The 21,618-nt window shown below is 45.1% G+C and overlaps 1 protein-coding gene across 4 annotated transcripts in view; it reads right to left on the reverse strand.

Annotated features, from left to right (window-relative positions):
- LOC148361950 (uncharacterized) overlaps nt 1–21,618 on the reverse strand; it is a 294,325-nt gene that overhangs the window by 223,105 nt on the left and 49,602 nt on the right. Inside the window, exon 2 of one of the 4 annotated variants that reach the window (XR_015851173.1) lies at nt 12,445–12,523. The exons of the other annotated variants lie outside the window; for them this stretch is intronic. The gene's annotated coding sequence lies outside the window, so the exon portion shown is untranslated. Of the gene's footprint in view, nt 1–12,444; nt 12,524–21,618 lie in introns of those variants that run through there. 4 annotated transcript variants of the gene reach the window in all.

A 21,618-nucleotide genomic window follows, 5' to 3' on the forward strand; every position in this document is an offset into this window, starting at 1 on the left:
CTACATCCTCCGCCATACCACACAGCCGCTGAAGGCTTCACACAAGTTCCTTTTAGAGTCAGGTAGCAGCACAGTGATGTGTAACAATTACGCGGCGCCTCATTTCACTGGAGTTCAAGAAAAGCCTTCGGGTATACAACAGCGACCTCGTAAAAATGTCAAACTCGTGAAATCGTTCTTGCTTTTCACATACAGATGACAACATTGCTAAAATGAACTTTGTTCACATGGACCAGCAAATGTTGGGTTGTTATATGCCAGTAGTTTTGTGAGTGTGTTCGGGGTTGGGCTAAGAACTGAAATTTCATTGGTTGGTTGTTTGGATCAGCAATTTCAGTTAAATATATTAAATAGCAGACAAACACAGTGATATCTGAGAAGTGAAATGAACGTCATAGGATTTACAGAAAGTGTGCAATAATTACTTAAACAAAAGTAGGCAGGTGCATAAATTCGGGCACCCTTGTTGTTTTCTTGATTTAAATACCTTTAGCACAACTTATTGGAACACAAAATTTGTTTGGTAAGCTCATTGACCCTTGACCTAATTACATAGGTGAAGTCAATCATGAAAAAGTGTATTCAAGGCGGCCAGTTGCCCTTCCTCTTTGCATCTTCTCTGAAGAGTGGCAACATGGGAGTCTCAGAACAACTGTCAAATGACCTGAAAACAAAGATTGTTCAACATCATGGTTTAAGGGAATGATAAAAAAAGCTAGCTAAGAGATTTCAGCTGTCAGTTTTCAATGTGAGGAACATAGTGAGGAAACGGAAGTCCTCAGGCATAGTTCTAGTTAAGGCCCGGATTGGCAGGCCAAGAAAAATCTCTGATAAGCAGAGGCGAAGGATGGTGATAACAGTCAAACTCAACCCACAGGCGAGCTCCAAAGACCTACAACATGATCTTGCTGCAGATGGTGTCACTGCGCATCGTTCAACTATTCAGCGTACTTTGCACAAGGAGATGCTGTATTTTAGAGTAATGCGGCAGAAAACTTTTCTGCGCACATGCCACAAACAGAGTCGCTTGAGGTATGCTTAAACATTTGGACAAGCCAGCTTATTTTTTGAATAAGATGCTATGGACTAATGAAACTAAAATTGAGTTATTTGGACATAACAAGGGGCGGTATGCATGGCGGAAGAAGAACACAGGATTCCGAGACAAACTCTTGCTACCCGCAGTAAAATTTGGTGGTGTTTCCATCATGCTGTGGGGCTGTGTGGCCAGTGCAGGTACTGGCAATCTTGTTAAAGTTGAAGGTCGCAAGGATTCTAATCAGTATAAGCAGATTATTGAGAACAATCATCTCGAATCAGTGACAAAGCTGAAATTACGCCAGGAAAATGCCGGTCTACTTGTGACTCCAAGAGCCAAGAAGTGTGCAGGCTCGAGAGCGTTCTCCATCCGGGCCCCGGTGTTATGGAATGCCCTGCCTCGGGAGATAAGATCTGGAACCTCGACGGAAGTTTTTAAATATAGGCTTAAGACACACTTCTATTCCAAAGCTTATGATTGATGCCCCCCTCATATACTGTATTGTCCTGTCTTTTTCCGACTGCCTTCCTGGCTGATACGTGGCCGTCATAGACTTTCTGGACTAGTTTACAGGCTGGGGGCGTCGTTGGTGTCATGCTTTTTCCGGACATCTTCAACACCTTACCTAATGTTTACTATTCTGTGTACAGTAATGCTAATGGTAATTCACCCTGGTCATTCCTGGAAGGGGGATTACCACGTGTGAGGTCCTTTCTCAAGGTTTCTCTTTTTTCCTCACACTGGGGTTTTTGAGTTGTTCCTTGCCCGCATGCGGGTTTAGGATCAGGTAATTGTGCAATTTTGTAATTGTAATCCTGTGCAGTCCTTAGAGACATTTTTGTGATTAAGGGCTATATAAATAAATGTGACTTGACATGGATGAATGTTTCAACAAGACCCCAAAAACTGCTCAAATTTTACTAAGGCATTCATGCAGAGGAACAAGTACAATGTTCTAGAATAGGCATGTCAGTCCCCAGACCTGAATAGTATTAAAAATCTGTGGTATGTTTCAAAGCGACACTGTCCATGCTCGGAAACCATCAAACCTGACTGAAGAAGAAGAATGGTCAAAAATACCTTCAAACAGAATCCAGACCCTCATTGGAAGCTATAGGAAGCATTTAGACGCTGTTATTTCTGCAAAAGAAGGATCTACTAAATATTGATGTAATTTTTCCGTTGGGGTGCCCGAATTTATGCACCTGCCTACTTTTGTTTAAGAATTTATTGCACATTTTCTGTAAATCCTATAAACTTCATTTCACTTCTCAGATATTACTGTCTGCTATTTGATATAGTTAACTGAAATTACTGAAACAATGATTTATAAAGGCAAATTTTTGAAAAAGATCAGGGGTGCTTAAACTTTTGCATACGACTGTATACATATATATGATCACATTTTATTGACAGTTATAAGGCGCACCAGACTATTAGGTACATGATATCCAAACTACAATAAGACCAGGGTTGCAGTAAAAAAACAATGTCAAAAAAAAAAGTAATTATTTTAATGCAACATAAATATTAGGAAATCTGGTTGCACAACTAAATTACCTTCATTAATTCATTAATACCGTATGTAGGAGTGTCCAAACTTTTCAGAAAGCGGGAAAGATTTGATAAGCTGAAAATGTCTAAGGGCTGACTATTTAGCCTGGCATTCTTTGAACAGTCTTTAATAAATTCACCTTTCGTGAAAGGTTTGCAGTGCTTGGGAAATCAGCGAGGCGACCTTGTAGCTCGCCTTTGTAGCATTTCCATTCGACTCGCAGCGCTGCTGAGCCGTTAAAACAGCTTCTAGTTGCTTCACCATTTCACAGCGCTCGATACAGTTAGCGTTTTGTAATCACCATGTTTAGTCCGGCAGAGCCTCTTGATGTTGTGTTCTTTGAAAACAGCCACATTCTCTTGGCAAATCAGGCAGATGCAGTTGTTTTGGATTTCGATGAACGAATACTCCAATTGCATTCGTCCTGAAAGCGGCGACCTTTACAGTCAACCGTATCAGAAATGGGGTGGGCTAAGGCGCAGGGTAAAGTGGCCAAACAGCTACTGCCATCATCTGATGAAATGGTGATTTATTTTTTATTGATTTGTAAAAATTTGTTTTATACTGCATTACTCGCGGGCCACATATTATTAATTTTATTACAGAGGGCACAGGCTAGTAAGAATTTGACCACTGGCCGTAACAGGCCACCGGGCCGGACTTTGTATATGCCTGATATATATCAGATTTTTATTTACATAAAGGGCGCACCTGACGAAAAGGTGCAAGATATTAAAACTACAATAAGAGCATTAAAAAAGAAATGTCAGAAAGTCAAAATATTCATTTCATCGACCATAAATATTAGGAACTAATTAACCTTGATTCATTTGTTATTGGTTACGGTATGTAGAAGCAATTATGTTGTCACTATAAAGCTTTTATTTACCGAATTTCCGGTCAATAAGGTGGATTTTAATGCGCACTTTCGAATTTCTGGCAGATTTTTGGTTTTTAGGTGTGCCTTATTAGTCAGGAAATTAAGGTACATTGGATTTCAAATAGAAAGTCATACTTTTAAATTTCTTTCATCTACTCCGTTACTTGCTTATTAACTTTAGTGGTCGTTATTACATGTTTACCCTGGAGTGCCATGTCTACTCTAGTTGCATACAATGTTTATCAAGGTTGATAGCAATTACAATAAAAACCATTCTATTCTACTCTATTCTAAACAAGCACATTGTTGCGTGACAGTGCGTATGTGGAAGATCACATCGAGCAGAGTCCAGTCCTCATCCTTGACAAAAAAATACACTTGATTTCTTCAGACAAAGGTTGAGTGGCTCAAGCAAGGTATCCGCAAGGGTGCCGAGGCTACTGTCAGTATCACTGTGCTCTCTATTCAATTGTGGAATCTCTTTAACATGTCTCATCTCATCTCATCAGCCGTACCGCTTATCCTCATTAGGGTCGCGGGGGGGCTGGAGCCCATCCCAGCCATCTACGGGCAGTGGGCAGGGGACACCCTGAACTGGTTGCCAGCCAATCGCAGGGCACACAGGGACAGACAACTCATTCGCTCATTCACACCTATGGACAATTTTGACCGGCCAATTCACCTGAAATGCATGTTTTTGGAACGTGGGAGGAAACCGGAGTGCTCGGAGGAAACCCACGCAAGCACGGGGAGAACATACAAACTCCGCACAGGAAGTCTGGAGCTGGATTTGAACCCACGACAGGTTCCCATGACATGAACTGTGCCGCACAAGCGCTAACCACTGCGCCGCCGTGCTGCCCCTCTTTAACATGTAATCAACCATATTTGATGTGGCACTACAACCGGGTCCTATGAGCAATAGCAGACACAATCTGCACTGGCATCAACGCCAGCAAGCGGCAACATCCAAGCAGGAGCACAATTTCCTTTGTACATGCAGGAGAGAAACGTCAACCCTTTAAGAAAACTCAGGAGGGGCTGCTCACAACTGCAAGGGACTGGCAACTCCTGTTGTACATAAGGAAGCAGTTGCAATTCTCAGACATCATCGCAGCTACAACAACCCTGGCCAGACATGGTGCTGATGTGTCTCATGTAAGGCGACGATCAGAGACCAGTTTGGTGGTCTTAAGGGCAAGTACAACCTGGTGGCGCCCATTCCTCTCCAGGCCAACAAATGTTTCCACCCGGTCTAGCAATTTGAAAGTTATCGTTATTGTCTTAGTGCTTTCGTTTAATTCAACGATGTATTTTTTCCACCCAGATCAGGACTACGGTGGCACAGAAACTTACACCTGCTTAGAATGCAAAAAATGGACACTTGGGCAGGACTGATGTTCAAGCTTTTGGAAAGTGACTCTGAACATGACTCTGAAAGTCAAGTCAAGTCACATTTATTTGTATAGCCCTTAATCACAAAAGTGTCTCAAAGGACTGCACAGGATTACAATAACACCATCGCCCAATCTTAAACCAACATGCGGGCAAGGAAAAACTCAAAACCTCAGCGTGAGGAAAAAAGAAACCTTGAGTAGGGGCCTCACAAGTGGTAATACCCCTTCCAGGATGACCAGGGTGGAATAGATTTAGCAATTGAGTTACAGTACACAAACATAGTAAACATCAATAATAGAGAACACTAGGTAACATGTTGAAGTTTGTCCGGAAATTGCATGACAGCAACGATGCCTCAAGCCCGTAAACTAGTCCAAAAAGTCCATAGAAGCAATGACGAAGATTCCCATCTCTGCCGGCTGGATGATGCAGGCGTTGACATGCTTCATATCACCACCAGCCAGACAGTCGGAAAAAGACAGGACAATACAAAATATGAGGTGGGCATCAATCATAAGCTTTTGAATAGAAGTGTGTCTTAAATCTAGATTTAAAAACTTCCACTGAGGTAGCAGATCTTATCTCCGGAGGCAGAGCATTCCACGGCACCGGGGCCCTGATGGAGAACACTCTCGAGCCTGCAGACTTCTTGGCCTTGGGAGTCACAAGCAGACCAGCATTTTCTGAGCGGAGCTCCATGCAGGAACATAGGGGGAAATCACATCTGAGCGATAAGAGGGTGTAAGTCAATGGAAACATTTGTATGTTAATAAGAGAACCTTAAAGTCACATCTTAATGGGACTGGGAGCCAGTGCAGGTTGGCCAATATGGGAATAATATGCTCAAACTTTTTTGTCTTAGTCAAGAGTCTAGCTGCCGCATTCTGAACCAGCTGCACAGTTTTGATGCTAGACATCGGGAGAGCAGAAAGCAATAAATTACAGTAATCAAGCCGAGAAGTAATACAGTAAGACCACGGTTATCGCGGTTAATGGGGACCAAAACCACCCGCGATAAGTAATATGCAATGTAGGTGGTGTGGTTTAATGTGGGCTTTTACTCTGCCGGGTAGAGTTAAAGAGCCTCATGGCATGAGGAAGAAAAGATCTGTTCAGTCTGTCCGTAGTACAAGACAGTGACAGCAGTCTGTCGCTGAAACTGCTCTTCTGTCTGGAGATAATGCTGTGTAGTGGATGCGATGGATTGTCCATGATTGACCGCAGCTTTTCCAGTGCCCGTCTCTCAGCTACTGTTGTTAGGCTGTCCAGCTCTTTGCCCACAACAGAGCTCGCTTTCCTAGCCAGTTTATTGAGACGAGAGGCATCCTTCTTCTTGAGGCTGCCTCCCCAACACGCTGTCGCATAGAAGAGGGCGCTTGCCACTATTGTCTCATAGAATATTTTCAGGAGCTTTTTGCAGATTTTGAAGGAGGCCAGCCTTCTGAGGAAGTAAAGTCGGCTTTGCCCTTTCCTACATAGAGCTTCTGTGTTGGCAGTCCAGTCCAGTTTGTTGTCCAGCTGCACACCCAGGTATTTGTAGGTCTGGACAAATTCTACACATCCTCCTTTGATGGTTACAGGAACCGGGTGAGTTCTGGTTCTCCTGAAGTCCACCACCATCTCCCTGGTCTTGGTGGTGTTCAGGTGCGGGTCGTTTGCGTCGCTCCATCGGACAAAGTCCTGAATCAATTTCCTGTACTCCTCCTCCTGCCCATTTCTGATACATCCCACGATCGCAGTGTCGTCGGCAAACTTTTGCACATGGCAGGACTCAGAGTTGTACTTAAAGTCCGATGTATATAGAGTGAATAGGAACGGAGAGAGCACGGTCCCCTGCTGAGATCCTGTGCTGCTAACCACAGTGTCCGATGTACAGCCCCCCTGTTTCACATACTGGGGTCTGCCTGTCAGGTAGTCAGTAATCCATTCTATAAGGTGTGAGCTAACTCCCATCTCTGTCAGTTTCCTACTCAGTAGCAGAGGCTGTATGGTATTGAAGGCACTGGAGAAGTCCAAAAATGTAATCCTCACAGCCCCCTTTGCCTTATCCAGGTGAGAGAGGGATCGGTGTAACATGTATACTATAGCATCCTCCACTCCCACCTTCTCCTGGTAAGCAAATTGCAGTGGGTCGATGGCGTGACGGACCTGTAGCCTCAGGTGGTGCAGCAGCAACCGCTCCATGGTTTTCATCACATGTGATGTCAGGGCGACCGGCCTGAAGTCGTTGAGTTCCTCAGGTCTTGATTTCTTTGGGACTGGGATGATGCAGGATGTTTTCCACAGCTGAGGGACCCTCCCCTGTTCAAGGCTCAGGTTGAAGATGCGCTGTAGAGGGTCTCCCAGCTCAGACGCACAGGCTTTCAGCAGTCGGGGGGATACACCATCTGGACCAGCTGCCTTGCTGGTTCGCAGCCTTCTCAGCTCTCCACACACCTGGGCTGCAGTTATTTTTAGTGGGGGGATGTCTTCAATGCTAGTGTCCAGAGGGGGAGGGAGAAGGACAGCTGCAGTACTCAGGGGTGAGGATGAGGCGGAGTGGTCAAACCTGTTGAAAAAGTTGTTCAACTGGTTGACTCGCCCCACATCTATATCCACAGCCACACCCTGCTTGGTGCTGCAGCCAGTAATTGTTTTCATCCCTTCCCACACCTCCTTCATGTTGTTGTTCCGCAGCTTTTTCTCCAACTTCCTCCTGTACTGCTCCTTCCCTTTCCGGAGCTGGACTTTGAGCTCCTTCTGTACTCGTTTTAGCTCCTGCTGATCACCATTTTTAAAGGCCCTCTTCTTTTGGTTCAGAAGGCACTTGATGTCGCTTGTGATCCAGGGCTTGTTGTTGGCATAGCAGCGTACAGTCTTTCTAGGAACCACATTGTCCATGCAGAAGTTAATGTAGTCAGTAGTGCAGTTTGCCATCTCCTCAATGTCCCCACTGCTGGACCCTAGCAGGACATCCCAGTCTGTACGTCCAAAGCAGTCTCTCAGAGCCTGCTCTGCCTCGGTGGACCATTTTCTAAAAGAGCGTGTGGTTGTTGGTAGCCTCCTCACTTTTGGTTTGTACTGTGGTTTAAGCAGAATGAGGTTGTGGTCTCCTTTTCCAAGGGCAGGCAGTGGTTTTGCACTGTATGCATTTTTGATATTTGCATACAGAAGGTCAATAGTCCTATTTCCCCTGGTCTTGCAGTCCAGATACTGGACGAAAGAGGGCAGTGTCTTATCAAGAGTCACGTGGTTGAAGTCCCCAGAGATTAACATTGCAGCCTCCGGGTGTTGTGTTTGTAGTTTTGCCACCGCGGAGTGGATGACGTCACACGCTACTTCGCATCAGCGCGCGGTGGGATGTAAACAATGACAGCAATGGCGTGTCCGAACTCTCTGGGCATGTAATAGAGATGCAGACTTACAGCCAAAAGTTCGACATCACGGCAGCAGATAGAAAGCTTTGTTTTTACATGCCCGGGGTTACACCACCTCGTGTTCACGTAGATAGCCAGTCCCCCTCCTTTGCGCTTCCCACTGACTTTTGTGCCTCTGTCAGCCCGAACAGCGCAGAAGCCGTTTAGCGCGATGTTAGCGTCCGGGATGCTAGACGTGAGCCACGTTTCCGTAAAGCAAAGCAAGCTGCACTCCCTGTATGCTTTGATGTCTTTCACAAGCACAGCCAGTTCGTCGATCTTATTTGGTCGGGAGTTGACATTCCCCATGATTATGGACGGTACCGTGGGCTTATATCGCCACTTCGCCGCTTAGCCTTTACCTTAGCACCGGCTCTGCAACCCCGGTAGGGTCGCCTCACCTCGTTAGGTAATAAACATTACAGTTTTTTCTGGGTTAAGGCGCAAAAAATTAAGTGACATCAATCTTTGAATCCCAGTAAGGCAAGCCTCCAGATTTCTACAACTTAACTGTCCAGTTGTCTCCAGTGGCAGATACAGTTGTCATCTGCATAGCCATGGAAACTAATATCATACTTGCAGATAATGTCACGAAGCGGAAGCAAATAATTACTAAAAAGAAAGAGGCCTAGTAGAGAGCCCTGTGGAACGCCATAGGGGACATTAGAGTGTTTAGAGGTCAGATTGCCGTAATTAACACATTGCATCCTGTCTGACAGGTAGGACCTAAACCACGAGAGTATGGTTCCTGAGATAAAAATGCATTCCAGACGAACAAGTAATATGTTGTGGTCGACAGTATCAAAAGCAGCACTGAGATCCAGCAGCAGTAACATTGATGAGGCACCGGAATCTATTGCTAAAAGGAGATCATTGGTTACTTTAGCCAGGGCTGTCTTAGTAGAGTGATTTGCCCTAAATGCTGGCTGGACGGTTTCAAAAAGGTTATTTTCCGACATAAAGTCATTTAGCCGCTGTGCAACGACCTTTGTAAAGTAATTTTGCAAAAAATGGCTGATTTGACACTGGCCTATAATTACCTAGGTTTTCCGGGTCAAAGTTAGGTTGCTTAAGTGTGGGTTTAATGATGGCAGACTTGAATGCTACCGGAACAATACCCGAGGATAGCGATATATTAATAATATTTAACACTGAAGGTCCTAAGATCCCAAACAGATCTTTCACCAGTAAAGCTGGAAACGGATCGAGCAGGCAAACAGGCCCTACTGACCATCTGTGTAAGACTATCAAGGGACAAATAATTGAAACTGAACAACGTTTCTGAACAACTACCGACACGGTCTTTACCTAACACCTCCGCATCTTTGAGGTAGGATGGGGTTGCAGAATGCTCATTTGCAATTTTATTTCGGATGAGTTGAATCTTTTTATCAAAAAATACTAAGTCATGAGCAGAATAAGTAGAACTATTTAGGTTAAGTTGCTGTCTGGTAATTTCGCCATAGTGTCGTATAAAAATTTCGGATTCTTTTTATGTATAACAACAATCTTAGAGAAAAACGATGCTTTAGCTGAGGCAAGAGCTACTTTATATTACAGCAAGCTGTCACACCAGGCCAGTCGGAAGACGTCCATCTTTGTAGTCCGCCATTTTCGTTCAAGTTTCCTGCAACCTTGTTTGAGTGACCTGGTTTCTTCAGTAAACCAAGGTGTATGTTTCTTAGGTTGAAATTTATGCCGTAGGCGCCACAGAATCAAGAATATTAACCAAAGTAGTATTAAAATTTGTTTGTAAGTGAGTCAACAGACCGAATGTACGAAGGGAAGGCCGCAGTTACCATAGGTAATAGTTGTTTTAAAGCTAATGCCGTTGCAGAGCGGATATTGCGACTACTAAAGCCTAAATTTTCCTTATCACATTAAACATTAAACAGCACCTTGCACTTAACAAGATAGTGATCAGAGATGGCATTGGGGATACGGTAACACTGTAATATTTGAGGCTACTACACCACGGGTCAGAACAAGATCTAGAGCACAGGTGTCAAACTCACGGCCCGCGGGCCACATCCGGGCCGGCGTACAATTATATCCGGCCCGTGAAATCCTTTTATGTACATCTACTATAATGGCCCGGGTCTATGAAACCCTGATAACTTTCAAATTATACTCGGATAGTAAAAACCACAATGGCCGAGAAAATTATGTTAACTGACATTGCCGGTAAACCCGTGTGTCTTATTTGTGGAAATTTTGTGGCCTTAATTAAGGAATTTAATGTAAAACAGCCCTACAAGACAAAACTTCAGAGTAAGCTGAAAAACCTTGAATCCAGAGAAAAGATACAGAAAGTTGAAGAGTTAAAGAAGAATATGAAGATGCCTTTCAATAAAGCAAATTCCCAAAGTGAAAAGCACAAATTTTATTCATATTTTCAGTTTTTTCATATTTTCATTTTTATAGTTGTGACAGGGGATATGTTTATGGAGAGCAACACTTTTTAATTAATTTAATGTTTGAGTTTGTTTATTCTGGAATAATATTCCTGACTGTTTTAAATTAATATTTTTTTATTTTAAAAAAGGAAATTGTATTCAATAAATATTTATCCTGTTCGGCCCGCGACCAAAGGTGTGGTTTGAGTTCTGGCCCTCTGTATAATTGAGTTTGACACCCCTGATCTAGAGTGTTTCCATCTTTATGAGTGGGCACATCAACTATTTGATTAAAACCAAATATATCAATCAGTGACTTAAAAGCAATCGCAAGTGAATTTGATGGGGAGTTTATGTGAACATTAAAATCACCATTAATTACAACATTGTCCGCATAAGTTACTAAGTCTGTTATCAGTTCTGAAAATTCATTCAAAAAAATTTGAGTATGGTCCAGGTGGGCGATACACAACAGCTACATAAATTGGTGTTGACATTAAGGACCGCATAACAAGTGCTTCAAACGTTTTAAAAACAGTAAGGGTACCGGGAGTAAATTTTAACTCACTTTTCAATAGAGGAGCAACACCGCCATCTTTTTTGCATGGTCGTGCCAAGTGCGAACTCACAAAGTTAGGGGGAGAAGCCTCATTTAGCACTACAAAATCATTTGGTTTCAACCAGGTCCCACAAAGGCCAATAAGGTTAAGATTGTGATCATTAATAAGGTAATTGACAAGTAAAGCTTTGGAAGCTAGGGATCTAATATTCAGGAGGCCAAGCTTCAACACTGTGGACTGAGCTGAACCCTTTCCCGGGTTTTGAGCCTTCGTGGTACCCTTAGTGGTAACCTCCACAAGATTATACTGCCAGTTTGTTCTGTGCCTTGCATGGCGACAGATGCGTCCCCAATTCCATACCACAGGAATATTGTTGAAAGGTGGAGTAACAGGATGACTAGCGGTAGAAAATTATTTTATTTCTTCTCCCTCCTTACCCAACAGGTGTGGAGTCTATATTGCTAGTTAGCTCTAGCAATATAGACTCCACACCTGTGGTTACAGGTTCACTAATCACCTGTGACTTGGCCTGCATTAGTGTACACTGTCATGGAAGGCTTAAACAGTACTCTATATTTTTAGAAAGAGTGAGAGCACCTTCCCAGTTAGGATGAAGGCCGTCTCTCCTCAGCAGGTCAGATCGGCCCCAGAAAGCAGGCCAGTTATCCACTTACTTAAATCCCTACTGACTACAGAAACTTGCCAGCCACCGGTTTAGCGAGACTAGGCTGCTAAACCTCTCACCATTGCCTTTTGCAAGTAAGGAAGGGGCCAGAGACAATTACTCGATGCCGACTCATCTTGCTGGCGAGATTACAGGTCCTAGCAATATTTTTCTTTGTAATCTCAGATTGCCTCATTTTAGTATCATTAGAGCCGACGAGAATGACTATATCAGTGTAGCGAGCCCTGTCCTGGTGTCTAGATTTGCACGTCAGCTCCCTCAAATTAGCCTCAATGTCGGGTGCTCTGGCCCCAGAAATACACATAACCGTGGCTGAGGTGCTAAACTATGTTACGGGTGATGGAGTCACCGCGATTAGCATGCCGTTTAGGGCTAGTGCTAACCGGACTAGCAGGTTCGCTACAACCCACGCTAGCAGTGGTGTCCGCGGCACCTAACATTTTCCTTTTAAACTGCTCTAGCTGTCGGACACGTCCCTCTAGAAGGGCTACTTGCCCACTGAAGCGGGAGCAACCTTTACACCAACCCATACTCACTTGTGAGCAGTCGGAATCCGAACAGCGTCTTAGCAGCCGTGGGAGGGGTTCCCCTTACCAGCGATCGGCAGCAGCAAGACTGTAAAACAATTGTGACTATATCAGTGTAACACTAGCCCTGTCCTGGTTTCTAGATTTGCATGTCAGCTCCCTCAAATTAGCCTCAATGTCAGGTGCTCTGGCCCAAGAGATACACATAACCGTGGCTGGGATGCTAAGCTTTATGTTACGGGTGATGGAGTCACCTATAACTAGGGTGTGGGAGCCCGTAGACCAGGGTGGAGTGGGACTAGCTAGGGGGCTGAACTTTTTATGTATCTGGATTGGCTCACCACGATTAGCATGCCGCTTAGGGCTAATGCTAACCGGACTAGCAGGTTTGTTACAACCCACACTAGCAGTGGTGTCTGCAGCACCTAACATTTTCCTTTTAAACTGCTCTAGCTCACGGACACGTTCCTCTAGAAGGGCTACCTGCCTACGGAAGCGGGAGCAACCTTTACAACAACCCATACTTACCTGCCGAGAGTCGTCTTAGCATCTTAGCGGCCGGGGTAGGGTTTGCCTCTCACTGGCGATCGGCAGTAGTGCGACGATAAACAATTACACACGGCACTTACCGTTCGCCAATCGTACGAGATACTTACGTGAAACTTTTCAACTATTCAAGATGAAAAATCTCTGGAGTGGGTGGAAAGTTGTTGGAAGCATTGAAGAGTTTTTATGTGAACAGCAGAGCATGTGTAAAAGTAGGGAGCGAGACTAGTGAGTGGTTTCCTGTGTTGACTGGTGTGAGACAGGGTTGTGTGATGTTGCCATGGCTGTATGTGTACATGGTTGGTGTGGTGAGAGAGGTGAATGCAAGATTATTTGGCAGAGGTGTGGAGATGATGGATAAGAGTGGAACGGTGTGGCAGGTAAGCCAGTTGTTATTTGCAGATGACAGCGCTTGTGGCTGATTCTGAGGAAACATCGAGAAGGTTGGTAATGGAGTTTGGAAGAGTGTGTGACAGGCGTAAGTTATGTGTGAATGTTGGGAAGAGTAAGGTGATGAAGTGTTCACAGGAGGGAGTGGGTATGGTGTTGAAATTAAGGTGTTGAATAAGTTGAAAGCTTTAGGTACTTGGGTTGTGATGTGGCTGCAGTTGGTGGAGTGAATCAAGGATGCAAGGTTTTGGATGCTCTGAGGAGAGTGATGAGTAACAAGAGTATGATTATGGATGTAAAGAGAGGAGTGTATGAAAGTGTGGTTGTGCCAACTGTGTTGTATGGTGCAGATAATTAATAATGCATAATAATAATAATAATGCATTTTATTTAAAAGCGCCTTTCAGGCCACCCAAGGACACTGTACAGACAATGAAAAAAAAATACAATTTAAAAAGTTGTAAGTGAAATAATAAATAAAAACAAGACATAAAATCATAAAAACATAGGAAATGGAGAAGCTATGTGTTGTAGGCAGTCCTGAACAGGTGTGTTTTTAGACGAGACTTAAAAGTGGAGAGAGGTGTGCAGTTTTGGAGGTCCGGAGGTAGATTGTTCCAAAGCTTGGGAGCAGCGCAACTGAAGGCTCTGGCTCCCATGGTGCTCAGATGGGGAGGGGGCACTGACACTCGGAGGGAGGACGAGGATCTGAGGGAGCGAGTGGGGACGTGCACCTGGAGAAGGTCGGACAGGTAAGGAGGAGCCAGGTTGTGAAAGGCCATATATGTATATAGGATCAGTTTGTAGCTGATGCGATGCTGAATAGGAAGCCAGTGTAGCTGTTGGAGAACGGGGGTGATGTGCTGCTGGGAAGATGTTTTTGTGATGATGCGAGCAGAGGCGTTTTGAACCAGCTGAATTTTATGGAGGGACGTTTGAGGAAGGCCGAAGAGGAGAGCATTACAGTAGTCAAGGCGGGATGTGACAAGACTGTGGACGAGAATAGCAGTGGTGCGGGGGGTGAGGGAAGGGCAGAGTCTGGTAATATTGCGGAGGTGGAAATAAGCAGTGCGGGTGATGGTGTTGATATGTGAGTGGAAGGTAAGCATGCTATCCAGGATGACACCCAGACTCTTGACCTGGGGGGAGGGGGACACTAAGGAGCTGTCAATGTTGAGAGAGAAATTGTTTACTTTGGATAAAGTGGATTTGGTGCCAAGAAGGAGGAATTCTGTTTTATTGGCATTTAATTTAAGAAAGTTTGTTGTGAACCATGTTTTGAGTTCGGAAAGGCAAGAGGTGAGGTAGGGAGGTGGGAGTATGGAGTTTGGTTTGCAGGAGAGGTAGAGTTGGGTGTCATCAGCAAAGCAGTGAAAGTGGATATTAAATTTGCGGAGGATATGACCAAGAGGCAAGAGGTAGACGATGAAGAGAAGAGGACCTAAGACAGATCCCTGGGGAACACCTGTGGTGACTAGGGAGGGCTTTGAGGTGAAGGATTTCAGCTGGACAAACTGAGTACGGCCAGTGAGGTAGGAATGGAACCAACTGAGGGGAGTATGGGTGAGACCAATGGAGGAGAGTCTATTGAGGAGGATAGGGTGAGAGATTGTGTCGAAGGCGGCGCTCAAGTCTAGGAGGATGAGGATGGAGACTAAACCGGAGTCAGATGCTATGAGGAGATCATTTACAATACGGATTAGGGCAGTCTCTGTGCTGTGGCGGGGGCGGAAACCAGACTGAAAAGGCTCATAGAGAGAGTGGAGGGACAGGTGCGAGTGGAGTTGAGCAGCAACAGTTTTTTCAAGGATTTTTGAAATAAATGGAAGGTTGGAGATGGGGCGGAGGTTGTCAAAGTTGTTGGGGTCAGCACCATGTTTTTTCAGCGTAGGGGTAACAGCAGCGGTTTTGAAAAGTGATAGGACAATACCAGAAGAGAGTGAGGAGTGGATAATGGCAGATATGAGAGGAAGCAGGGAAGGGAGGCAGGATTTAACAAGGGATGAAGGGAGGGGATCGAGCTGGCAAGTGGTGGGCTTGGATTTGAGTATGAGGTTGGATAATTCAGCAGTCGTGGGTGGAGCAAAACTGGAGAAGAAGTGACAAGGAGAAGGAAATTCAGATGGGGAGGGAGCAGACAGGTTTTGATGAAGTTGGTGATGAATCTTAAGGATTTTGTGATTGAAGTACTCCATTATGGAGTTGCAGGTTGCTGTGGAGTACAGGTGGAGGGGGAGAGAATTTGGTGGCTGGAGGATTTTGTTCATGACAGAGAAGAGAGTTCTTGAATTTCCTTCGCTGGAAAGGATGAGGCCGGAGTAGTAGCTGGATTTGGTTTGTGCAATTTGGTCCTTGTATTTAGCAGTATGGGTAATGTACATGTCCTTATGGATGGTGAGGCCGGTTTTCTTATAGAGTCGCTCGAGTTGGCGGTTCTTTGATTTCATTGACCGAAGAGCGGGTGTAAACCAGGGGGCAGATGTGGAGAATGAGGCAGTCCTGGTTTTCAGGGGGGCAAGAGAATTTAGAATATTTGTGAGGCAGGCATTGTAGTGAGTGGTGAGGTCATCCGGGCTTGAGAGAGCTTCTGGGGGTGGGGAACGGTCAATAATGGAGCAGAGGGTGTCAATGTTGATATTTTTGGTATTACGAAAAGAAATGAGACGGGAGGTTTTGACAGTAGAGAGACAGAGTACGGTGTTAAAAGTGAGGAGGACATGATCAGATTCAGGAAAGACGTCGGCAGTGGGCTTGGAAGTAGAGAGGCCAGAGCAGCAGACCAAGTCCAATGTGTGGCCTTTAATGTGGGTGGGGAAGTCAATAAGGCTGTGTATCCCGAGGCTCTCCAGGCAGGATGTGAAGTCTCGGGTGAGTGGCAGGTTGGGGTTGTCCATGTGAATATTGAAATCTCCCAATAAAATTAAATTTGGCGAGAGAGTGGATAAATGTGTAATTAAGCTGGAGAATTCATTGATAAAATCACTATGTGGCTTTGGGGGGCGATAAATTGTAGCAATAATGGTTGGCCTGGGTCCAGGGAGCTTAAACACCAGGCATTCAAAGCAAGTCGATGCAGTGACGGAGACAGGCAAGACTTTCCACTTCTCGCGGTGAATTACCGCGAGACCTCCTCCACGGCCGTTGCCACGGGGACGGCAGATGTAAACAAAGCCGGGAGGAGTGGAGTCATTCAGAGCAGCGAAGTCGTTTGTTTGTTGCCAGGTTTCTGTTAAAATGAGGAAGTCGAGTTTTCGTTCGGCGAGGACGTCTTGGATGAGGTGGCCCTTGTTCCTGAGTGAGCGGACGTTCAGTAATCCAAAGTTGACGGCGGAGGTGTCTTGTTTGACGGCGGCAGTGCTGTTAGCCGACCTAGCTAGGCGGGCTAATGTATGGCAGTTAGCCCTACGGCCGCAGTTTATGGGAGGGCGTCGAGATGTGGACCAGGTCGAGGTGATTGAGCCAGGGTTTTTATACTCGACGTGTCTGCGCGATCCGCGGTGACTGTAGCGGCGTCGAGGCAGGCGAGCGATGTCAGGATGGTGGAGCAGCTCCGGTGGCGGAGGCCCCAGTGCAATCCACCGGATCCGGAGAAGATCCGCGACAGAATAGTGGAGCAATCCTGTCACTGGATGATGGCAGAACGTTAGGAGTATCAGAAATAATCCAAAAGCGGTGAGGTTTTGGCACGCCATGACAAGGGAGAGAGGCCGGTGCAGTGACAGCTGGTATGTTTAAGCTACCGGCGTTAGCCCGTGGGCTAAGTTACGAGGGTTTGATCAGGTTACATCAACCAAAGTACCCACAGTCCAAAACAGAAGGGCAAAAGAAAGATCAGAAAAAGTATCTGAGCTTCGAAAAACTTTTGGAAAAGTTTTGGAGAAGTTTTGGAGTGAGAAGCGGCGACATACACGCCAGCGTCCTCTCACCCCGGAAGTTCAACTTCAAGAGTAGTCAATTGGAGCGTGAACGCAGATTTGAGAAGGAAATTGAATATTTTTTAGATGAAGTGTTTGAGGAGTATGTTAGGAGTGACAAGATTGAATAGATTGAGAAATGAAATAGTGAGAGACAGGACTGGAGTAGTAGTGGAACTGAGCAAGCGTCTGGATATGAGAGTACTTGGTTGGTTTGGACACATGGAGAGGGATGGATGAGGAGCGAATATTGAAGCGGCTCTACAGAGCAGAAGTAAATGGAAGGAGACAAAGAGGAAGGCCGCGATTTACATGGATGATGGTGTTATGAGTGCACTGGAGGAAAAAGGTCTAAATGTAGTGGAATATAGAACCCTTGGTAATAGGAATGAGTGGATAGGTGTCGTGAAAGGATAGTGGGATGTTTGGATGCGTTTTAAGGGATTGGTAGTGTAGCGACCCTCTTTCATGCACGACACAAGGTTTCACAATCTCTGGGTTTATTGCCTGCATTCAATAAACAAAACCATACAAAAGTCAGGGGCCTCTGTTCACGACTGCAATTATCTTCAACGCTTACAAACTCACTTAAGCTACGGCAAGCAGACAACATGCGAGCACATTAATAATGAAACTTCGATAATAACAATGAACATAACTTTCACACGTACCTGCATTCAATAAACAAAACAATACAAAAGTCAGGGGCCTCTGTTCACGACTGCAATTATCTAAAATATTAAAGATACAAAAGAACGGGTCATCACTCAACAGGCCGCACCTAGTGGCGTGTTTGCATCAAAACACGTTGCATCTTCATTTCAAGCTGTATTGCTTAACTTCTTATTTAGTGCTTTTTTAATATACATCATTTAGAACAACTTGTATATCTTTATATACAAAAATAATTTCGAAAGCAGCTCAAATGTCTAGCAAAATATGCATTTTTTTTAATCCAACTGATATTGGGCACATCTTACCTTCAACGCTTACAAACTCACTTAAGCTACGGCAAGCGCTGAAGCCCATAAAGTGCCAAACGAAAAAAACAGTCGCAGACGCCCATGACTTAACAACTGAATGAGGTACCGGAATATTAACAGTAATACAACAAAAACACAGATTTTGTGAGAATTCAAAAAAACATTCAAAACAATCAAATTTCAACTCTGTTACACCCACCCCCACCGAATTCTGGACAAAATCTGACACTTGGTTATAAAATCAAATCAATATCTAACAGTAGTCATTGGGTCACACATATTAGGACCGACTTGAGAAGTATCCTTTAAGGATGCAGTGGACAGAGAAAATTCTCTGAACCAGCCACCGGCTATAGAATGCCTTACACATTCCACATTCACCCAAGACATATATAAGACATAAATAAGCACAAAACATTCTCTCCAAAACCAAGTTATTTCAGAAGAATTTTAAAGGGAAAAAATGTCATGCCCCAAGAGCTCGAACTACTGTGTTACGCATAGTCTAAACATTACACTGTAGGTGTCTGGTGACATCTTGTCTAGCCATAGTGTGAAGAAGCCTGTTGACTGGTCGTATAACACGACCCAGGCGTGTAGTGCGGTGTGGTGCAGACTCTGGTTGATCAGTGTGGCTAACGTTACCTCCAGAGACAGCAGCCACTACAGATTGAACATGATCATGCTCACTAAGAGTCGAAATGTCATCCCTAACAGCAGTGTCGTGAGTATGAGTGGTCAAGGAATGACCAGAGTGATCAGAACTTTCAGAGTTCAGCCCATGCACCCACTCTCTGGTTCTCTCCCCAGACGCAGGCGTGAGATCTGTGTAGTTGTCAGGGCCTGAGATGCTTACAAGACTCTGCGCATCATCTGCCGCACATCCAGACCGGTTTAGCTGAGCAGGCACTCGAGCATGAGATTCTTCGGAGACAGTGGGACTGGTCAGTGAAGAACAAACAGAGGCAGATGATTGTGCAGAGGACAAAGACAAATCAGACTGGATAGAGGGCTGGTCTTGAACTGGGAGAAAGTTAACCAACATCAGCAGGTTACGGTGAACAACCTTCTCATTCCCTGTGATGGTGTCTTGAATTTTGAATGTGTGTGTTTGAGGGTTCATCTCAATAACAGTGTAGATGGTAGACTCCCACCTATCAGCCAATTTTCGCTTGCCCCTCTCATTTTTGTTCGCCACAAGGACTCTATCTCCAACTCCAATTGACGGCCCTTTTGCTGCCCTGTTATAGAGTCGAGTCTGTCTGCCTTGTTCCTTTTTTGCATGTTCCTGAGCAATTGACATAGCCTCCCTCAGGTCTTCAGACAGTTTTGCAACATATCTGCCGTAGGTGGTAATGTCAGGGTCAGACAAAATGTTCCCAAACAGAGTGTCGACTGGGAGGCGAGGAACTCTCCCAAACATCAAGTAAAATGGTGCATATCCAGTAGTTTCATGAGCAGTGCAATTGTACAAGAATGTGAGTGTTTGTAAACGTCTTGGCCAGTCCTGCTTTGATTCAGGGGGCAGAGCTCTGATCATATTGCCCAAAGTACGATTAAAACGCTCAACACTTCCATTTCCCATCGGATGGTACGGGGTAGTATGTGACTTACGCACCCCAGACAATTGTAAAAGTTCTGCGACCAAATTGCTCTCAAAGCTTGGGCCTTGATCACTGTGGATCCTCTCCAGAAAGCCATAAACACAAAAATACTTTTCCCATAGAACTTTAGCTACTTGCCTGGCTGACTGGTCTCTACATGGAAAAGCTTGTGCCAATCTGGTGAAATGGTCTGTTATCACTAATACGTCAACAGATTTGTTGTGTGAATCTTCAGCGGACCAGAAATCAATACAAACAAGTTGCAATGGGCGGGAAGTGGCAATGCTTTCCAGAGGGGCCCTCCCTGCAGGCTCAGTGACTTTGCTGACTATGCAACGCTGACATTGACGAACATGCATCCTCACATCTCTGTCCATATGCAATCAAAAGAATCTCTGTCTGGCGATGCTCAGGGTTCTTGACTGGCCTTGATGGCCCGCACTGTCATGCACCCCTTTTAAAACTTCGGCCTTCAGGCAATCAGGGACCACTAACTGATGGCGTTTTGCATTTGAAATCTGATTACGGGATACTCTGTACAAAACATCATCACTCAGAACAAACTTATCCCAGTGCTTCAGGAGGCCCAGAACTTGACTTGTCTCGTGTGCCCTTTCACGTCTAGACGGTCTTCGAGACCGTTCCACATAAAACCGAAGACGAGACAAAACTCTGTCCCTGGACTGAGCCTCTCGCAGGTCATGAAATGAAATGAAATTATCTGCATTTTATATAGCGCTTTTCAAGTCAATGACTTCTCAAAGCGCTTTACAATGTGCTCCACATTTCCCAATAGCGGCCTTGCAGCCATGTAAGGCGCTAACCTGCTTATTGGGGGTAGTAGGGGTTCAGTGTCTTACCCAAGGACACTTCGACATGTAACACGGAGGAGCCGGGATTTGAACTGGAATCCCTTGATCCCAAGACAAGCGCTCTACCTCCTGAGCTACTGCCGTCATAGAGAAGGCAGGCAGACTGGGTAGTGTATCTGGAATAAGGTGGGGCATGTGGCTTATCAGTTGAGCTGCACGAGTTCTCGCACCGGAGGCCCATTCAGTGTGTGACTGGACAACAGCAGCAACTTCTTGATTGGATACAGTCTGGGCCGACACGAGTAATGACTGGACATTTGTAGCTATAGAAGGGGACAGCTTCTCTGCCATGACAGGCTGATCTGTAGAGTCTCTGAGAGTCTGTTGGACGGCTGTATCAGACAAAACCGCAGCTTCCGCAGTGAGATCATGAAGAGGTTCACTGACTAGTCTGTGGCCAACATTCTGACAAAAAGGGACACGGCTGAGAGCGTCAGCAACCGTGTTTTTGGGACCAGGCACATATTTGATTTCAAAATTGTAACTGGCCAGCTTTGACACCCATCTTTGCTCACAACAGTCCAATTTGGGTTTAGTCATAATGTGTGTAAGTGGATTATTGTCAGTCCAGACGGTAAACTCATGGCCTTTCAACCAATGGCTAAACTTCTCACACACAGCCCACTTCAGTGCAAGAAATTCCAAACGGTGAGCTGGGTAGTTCTTCTGTGACCGGGTCAAAGACTTGCTAGCGAACGCAATTGGCCTAGCCACTGTGTCACCTTCACGTACCTGGGACAAAACGGCTCCAAGGCCATCCAGTGAGGCGTCAGTCGACAGCAAAAATGGACGACTAAAGTCTGGATGAGCCAAAACCACAGAATGGATAAGGGCCTTTTTGAGGTCTGTAAATGCCTGGTCGTGGTCAGCAGTC

This window comes from Urocampus carinirostris, chromosome 8 (assembly GCF_059441175.1).
Source record: "Urocampus carinirostris isolate Australia breed hairy pipefish chromosome 8, RoL_Ucar_1.0, whole genome shotgun sequence".
Lineage (NCBI taxonomy): Eukaryota > Metazoa > Chordata > Actinopteri > Syngnathiformes > Syngnathidae > Urocampus > Urocampus carinirostris.